The sequence below is a fragment of the Paramormyrops kingsleyae genome, chromosome 6 (assembly GCF_048594095.1).
Source record: "Paramormyrops kingsleyae isolate MSU_618 chromosome 6, PKINGS_0.4, whole genome shotgun sequence".
Classification (NCBI taxonomy): Eukaryota; Metazoa; Chordata; class Actinopteri; order Osteoglossiformes; family Mormyridae; genus Paramormyrops; species Paramormyrops kingsleyae.
Genome location: NC_132802.1, coordinates 24,996,818 through 25,004,521, shown reverse-complemented (window position 1 = coordinate 25,004,521; position 7,704 = coordinate 24,996,818).

Sequence of the window (7,704 nt, the reverse complement as noted above, 5' to 3'; positions counted from 1 at the left end):
ACATGCACGCATACTCACACATTCACTCGCAGCTCGATTTTTGTGTCACCTGTCCAATTTTAAAACAATGTATATTCAATCATTAAAAGTAGCTGTTCCAACATTCCAAGTTACATGCACAAGAACACCACAATATTTTGTTATATGGAAATATTTAAGTGAAGCATACTGCTTCTCACTGTTTGCCAAATTCTGATAAAGACATTGATGTACTGTACTTTTGTGTCAAACATTATCATATGATGTGAGTAATTGGTTTTAACATTCATTTGTGATAACCCAAATGGTACATTCTGCAGGTATTATAGAACTATTACTGAAACCATTACTGCGTGGGATATATTTTGCATATAATAAACCTGGACCCAGCTGTGCGTCTAATTATTTCCAAAATAACCCATGCATTTTTATTTAGTGCTTAATCTAATAATTTGTTTTTCGTTATCACTTACAAAGACTGCAGCCCTCCACTCTTTTTCATGGAGTCCCGCACACTGTCAGTTGGAGAGATATTAGCGGAAGTAGGTCTGACCGTTCCGTTTCCATGGCAACCACATCATGAGCAGTACTGTGTGTTGGGGGTGGGGGAGGCGGGAAACTCGAGGCTGCGCTGCGTGCCGGCGGTACTTCTCCGCTTTGTTGCCGTTGTCGTGAGACAATAACCGCACCTCTTAGTAAAATCGTGAAGCATACATAAACGCCTTTTTTTCTTAATTAAAATGACCAAATATCTGAATCACTGAAGTTAATTAAGGTGGGAGGTGACTTATGGTATCATTTTAATTATTAATTAGAGACTGAATTTCCATTCAATCAAACAATTTCCGATCATTCAGGGTAACCAATATGCGGGGATAAGGTGATAAAAGGATTATTTACAAATAATTTAATTCATAACCAAATCTCGTTTTTCGCACATGGAATAGTCCATTTTACGAATAACCTATATTTCACATTGTCACTATTTTTAGGCCAATAATGCTTGAGAACTGAACATTTTTATTCAGGCTAGTTCTATTAATAATAATGAAACTGCAGTATTTAAACAGGCTATCCCCCAAAATAAATTAAGGATATGTGTATATGCCAGTATAATAACGTGGCATTTTAATGGAAATACCATTTTAGTTAGATGAATGGATATGTCTGGCAGAAAAAGTAGGCCTATCTCTTTGTCGTTGTCTTAAAATGTAAGGTTGCACGTATACAAATCACTCATTAATAAGATCAAAAGCCTTATGTGTAAAATGCAATTGGCCACATTTGTTCAAAATATTATACAATTCAAACTGTTTTGTAAACATAGGCCGGGTGTCATTATTGTTTTGAATATAGTATTTCATCCAGCCAAGTGAATTTTAATGCAGGTTGTTCAGATAGATCCACTTATAACTATTCAATACCTACTGCGAAGTCAGTGGCTACGACATGGTTTGGGAAACTTAATAAAGACGGGAGAACTGGCAGACTTCAGATCGCTACAAATTGCAGGATCGCCCACAAATGAACTCGTGATCTTATCACCACCTATAGGCCAACGGATGACTGCTAGGTGTCCCGTAAATTGCTGCCCCCAGCACCGTGCACTCCCAGGTATGCTAACGCAAGCAGCTGTCCCGTATCTTCTCTGCTGGCTGCACATTATGCAGTTTATTTATTTCAAACAAGCAGGACCGCGCGTGCATCGCCTTGCACAGCACCTGTTCTCCCAGTTCACACCAAACATGAAACAGGCTCATCAATTCAGCTTTAACGGTAACTTATTCGCACCGAAAACACATTATTATACATTAAGGATTATTATATCTATTTCATTTGTAATATTTTGCTAAGCAGAACAATGGGATCAATAAACAGGATAATTAATTAGAAATCAACTACCATATACATTTATTGCTCGAATACTTTCAGGTATACAAGCAATTACAGATCGGGCCAGGAATGCTCATATATAATCTTCAGTGGTATAAATGTGACTATACTGGAGACTTTCTTAGACTGAACGATGAGTAATTCTGGCACCGCTCTTTCAAAACCGTTTTCTGTGTTCCGGTTTTTTTCTGTCTTTCTGCGCCAAAATAAATATCCCCGTTTAGTTAAACATTAAAAATTCAGATAATTTTTCAGATAGTAAAAAAATGAAATGCTTTAGTGTGAATGCATAACTAAAACCTAAACATTCATAAAATTATGTTGCACTAGGTAAGGTTGAATGTCGATTTTAAAAGGTATGACTACTTAGCATTATTAACCCTTGCGTACATATCTCGGATCCCTAACGACACGAACGTCGTGTGTACAGGTCTCCTGGGGTCATATGATTTATATTCAACCCTGTTCCCTAGGCATGCCATCCACTTTTTATATGCAACAATTTACTACCAAATTTATGGCGGAATAGCTTAAAATTGTTTCATGGTCATATATTTTCCAAAAAAAACTGGGTCGCTAATACGGTCTCAAAGCTATCAATTTAATTGAGGAATGTCTTTTGGTAGCACTGTGACTCATAAAGTATTACTGCAGTTTCACACCCAAATAGCTTTGGGTTCAAATCCCTCCCCTGTTTGTGTGTGCTGTTTCTCTGTACTTCCTCTGTGAATTCCCTCTGGATACTCTGGTTTCATCCTACAGTCTAAAAACATGCAGTTAGGAGAGTCTCCACACCGCTGGCAGCAGTTGGATGTGTGCTCGTTAATGTCCTGGTATGCAGTGTGTGTTGTACTCTGTCCTTTATGATATAGGCTGACTGTCACCTTGTACTAGCTCAGGTGAATGCATATCTTATTTTGCTTAGTTATTTGATGGGAAAAAATCAAATTTTGACTGAAAAAACAACAACACGCCTGATTCATCCTCTGATTCACGCAGGAAATTTGTCAACACTGAAAACCTCTCCGGGCCAGATCTCTGCATATTGCCAGATGAGCTCTCTCAACACTATGCAGCATGGCAACTTAACTTACTACAAGTGTATAGTGATTAAAAAGATAGAGGAGGAGTAGGACTTCGGCTCAGTGGGCAGCACTGTTGCAGCACACATCCTGGCTTCGAGGTGTGAGGACCTCTTCCACTTCATTGGGTTTGCAAGTTTTCTGTGTGTCATGCGTGTTTTCTCCAGCAGTCCCACAAATATGCATTTAGGTGAATAGGTTTAAATATATGATCATTTGTATATTTCCTTTTGTGAAGAACTGGCCTTCAGCCTAGGCTACTGCCCTATGCTGCTTAGAACACCCCCCGTGACACTGAGCGGAAGAAATGGCTGAAAGATAGGTGAATATAAATGAGAATCGGGTATTTATCAAATTGATTGCCTATTATGGAAACTTTCAGAAAATTTTCAGAAACAAATGAAAAATCAGTCATATCTTTGAAAACGATCCAAAATGTCGTTGTACAGTATGTCAACTTTATTTATTATTTATTGGTTTCACAAACTCAAATATTCAGCCATAAAATTTACACTCAGGGTACACAAACTTTTGGTCTGTGCCCTCAGCGTTACTTATTCAATGGCGATCTCTTGCGAACAGAAAGACAACACCACCTGCTGTCAAACTAGATACACTGCTGCACAAGCCAGCCCATTACGTTGCATGGAATTAGCAGATCCAAAAACGACGCACGTGGTTTGCATCTGAATCACCCATCCATCTATTTTCTCTAACCTATGGGCGCAAGGCAGGGAACAACCCAGGATGGGGTGCCAACCCATCACAGGGCAGAGTCACACACGCACACCTACGATTACCCGGAGGAAACCCCACAGCGACACGGAGAGGATATGCAGACCCCCCACGCCTGGAGCCATGGCGGAGACTCAAACCCTGGTCCCACAGGAGTGAGGCAACAGAGCCAATCACTGCTCCACCGTGCACCGCCGCCCCCTGCAGAACCATTTATACATACATTTACTAAAACAATCTTTACACTCGAAAACGGCAAAGCGCAGTAAATTCCATAAACATGTTTTGTCAGATATTTCAAAAACAACAACAAAAAAACATGTCTGCATGCCACAACTGCAATATACGAATTTTTGTCTGCACAGCGTCGTATATGTTCGTATATGAGACAATTGTGAACGGTCAGTTGGCAACTGCTAGTCTTTATTATTAACTGTAGGGGTTCATTTCCTTGTCCTCATCTATGGTCTCAGGGCGACTATAACCTATATAGGCGACAAAGGCGGCCGCCTAGGGCACCATCTTCTGAGTGGGTGCCGACTTGGTTGCCAGTTTCACTCAGCGAACGGAAGGGGGGCGGTTATGCGCGCCTAGGGCTCGTGAGCTTTAATTTAATGTACTTTTTCCCTATATTCAGAGGAAACACAATAAAGAATTGGTCTTATAAATCTATGATATACATAGGTTTCTGGGGGGCGGGCAGTGCCTCCGTGACAACATGCATGCATTTTATATGTGGGCTAACATTTTGTGCGCTGGGAATAGGCGAAACACGAACTCTAAGGACATTTTCTTGACGGATTCTTAATGCGGGTGCGCCGGGTGGTCAAGTGCCCTCAGTTGGTGGAAAGCGAAGTTAACGAGAGAGGCAAGGTAATCAAGCTTGGAGAAGCACGACAGTCTAAACAAGAAATCAGATTGAGTTACACACTTGACGACTTGTGGAAACTGTAAAATGTAACTGCAAAGCACTGCATAAATAACATCGGTTTTGCTTCTTAATGCTGGCAATCTAGGGTAATTAAGTAATACTTGGAGGACATTAAGGTCAAATGAATCTGCCCCCCCGCAAAAAAGAACAATCAAGTGTCCCCAGCCTCCTCCTCCCCCCCCAGTTGAAATGGTCTAGAACCGCAACTGTTTGTTGCTGCTGAGGGCAGCTGCGCTTGGTGAACAGGGGGCAGGCATCCAAGCTTTTAGGTTGTTTGTCTTCAAAGTCAGGATTGCATCATCAGATGTTGGTTTCTGAGAGTTACAGACCAAGGGTTAACGGCAGAGACTTTGTAGGTTTGTTTAAACCAAATCAAATGCACCACAAATGGTTGGAGTATAATGCTATAAATGCTGAAGATATGTAGGCCTAGGGAACATCCATGGTGTAAAATTCAATTTGAAATGTTTTTTGTCACCTTGGACCTACATTGTTAGGCTGTTTCAGGGGTCTGTTATTTCTTTAGGAGTAAAGACTGCAGCAATAGTTGAAATTTTGCGGTTAATCTTATCCCTGGAATGGAGTGTTCTGGATTGTGTTATATAGGACACAGTCTATTCCCACGGCCGGGGATTATAGAAGTAATATTTTAAATTTAAAGACATGAAATTCATTACAATCCACAAATGTAGCCTAGCTTCAGGCAAGAATACAATCGTAATAGTTCATCTTGCTGACATTCATCTATTATAATTAACTTCCTGCAATAGTATTTGATAAAATATTTATGTTCAACTACAGTAAAGTGCAACATCGTCTCTTAATAATGTTAATATTATCTAGTTTTGGTACCGCGTGATGTGTTGTCTTTATTACCACCTATTCCCTACTTTGCACCAGCAGGCAAGACAGTTTTTAAGAAGAGAAAAATGAATGATTTAACTTAATCATGACAAACACACTAAGAAGCGCGCGGCCATTTTTATGCAACCGATTTTGGAAGGAAATCTGCAGACTTGTGATGCCGCGCTGCTCATTGATTCAAAACAATAAATATTGCTTCCCATTGTACAAGAATGCTGCGCTTTGTCCATACTATATCAGCACTCTGTAAATGTTTTAAATAATGTATATGGTATAATATACGCAGTATATAACTGGCAGAGATACTAGCATGACGTACTGGTATTTAGACTTGCAATGGTGGCACGCAAAAACGTAATCTTATTTTCAGAAAGATTAATCGTCCTGGTCATCATCTACAAAACACGAGTAGCCTATGAGCAGAAACTTACCACAGAATGGATTGCATCTTTCTTTTCGACCTCTACATTTCATTTAATCAAAGCATCTATAATACATTAATTATAGGATGCAAATGATAGAGGTGTGCAAATATAAAAGCATTAACTCTGATTACTGGCCTACAAACTGCCGTATACGGTCTCAGCATGATCTGGATAAAATAGTTTTTTTTTTTTTAATTGTAGCCACCACATAAAAATTTAAGTTCTCCTTTTAAATTATACATAATTTCTACATCTATTCATTTTCTTTACTCGATATTCTTCCTTACGGGGTTTTGTGACGAAGGGTAGCATGTATCCTATTAGTATTTCCATGTATATCACATGCTGTGACACTCCTTAAGAACCATTTTATTTACAGTGTCCTTGGTCTGCATTAATTTAACACTACAGCTTTCATCTTTCACAACTTGTTCTTAATGGGCATTAACAGTAAACGGCAGATTCTTAATTAACAAACACGAAACACGCCGCGATCCTGACCAAATAAAGCGGTTAGAAATTCGATGGTTCGGCGGATAAGACGAAACAAATTAGCGAAGGGAGTCCGCGTTTATTCCACACATATGCGCGTCGTGTTGCTCTACAGCGCCATTATCTGGCCTGTTTCAGAGGTTCATAGCCGCTGTAAAGAACCATTTATTGGTTTATTTAGCAATTTCATTTCATGACTTTTTATGTTAGAAACACTAACATGTGATGTTCATTTACGCAGTTGTGGGCACATTATATAGAAACACCATGTGGGACTGTGATGGTATTATGTAAATTAAGTGAAAGAATTTAAGTTCTGTACTTGGTACTGGCAATTCTTTTAATTAAAAAAAGGTCTTAAATTCCATCGCCTCTTTATTTAGATTACACATCTGTAGAGGTTCCCGTCTCATCTGGCTTTTGAAATTAGTAATACGTTTTCTTTCAGGTAACTGATGCTGTTGGCTATGCGAAGTGTCTCAGTTTTGGTGGACTAACGACCCTCAGACCCTGCAGCTGGACAGCATTACATGCAGAGCCTGGACTTTAAGACTCTCTGCTGGCATCATCCTTTATGCCAGTTCAACAACATACTTACCATAGATGTACCTCCAGCCGTTTTTATTCACTTAACACGCAGCATTATTCAGTGCGACGATATTCAGGGGCATCGCTAAAAATTTTGGGCCCCATGAAGGCATATTATATTGGGCCCCCAAGTCCAGACGAATCCAGTTCATTTACAATTTCTTTAGGGCCCCTGAAATCGTCTTAACTATCCTGATGGCACCCCTGTGTGTATTAAAGGAGAATGGCAGTGAGAGGGTGGGGGCAGAACGTCCACGAATGAACACTCAAGGAACGAGCAACCAGCACCAGCTGTCCACCAGCCAGTGCAAGGTAGGGCTTTAGAATAACGCTTTGCACTGCTGAATTTTCCATATGATGGGGCACTGTCAGGTCGTTTTGGAGTCATACAGTTGTTGATACCGTTGGGCAGGTAGGACATTCACTGCATTTAAACACCGATTCATAAATTGTGGGCTTTCACTTTCCCTCCATTAGCCACTGGAGCAGATTCTGACCAGTCATCATAACCTTTCCATCCATCCTGAAGAGAGAACCGTACAATGAACGTTTTACAAAAGGAAGTACATATGGCTGTCTGCATGTTACCCCACATTCAGTCATAGCCTGTTTTAGGCTTTGTCAAATTTCGGAATTAGAAAGTCCCTGCGGTTATATGACTGGGTATGGTATACAACCGCAGTTTGTAGTTGGCTTTTAAAAGCAAAAGAACAAG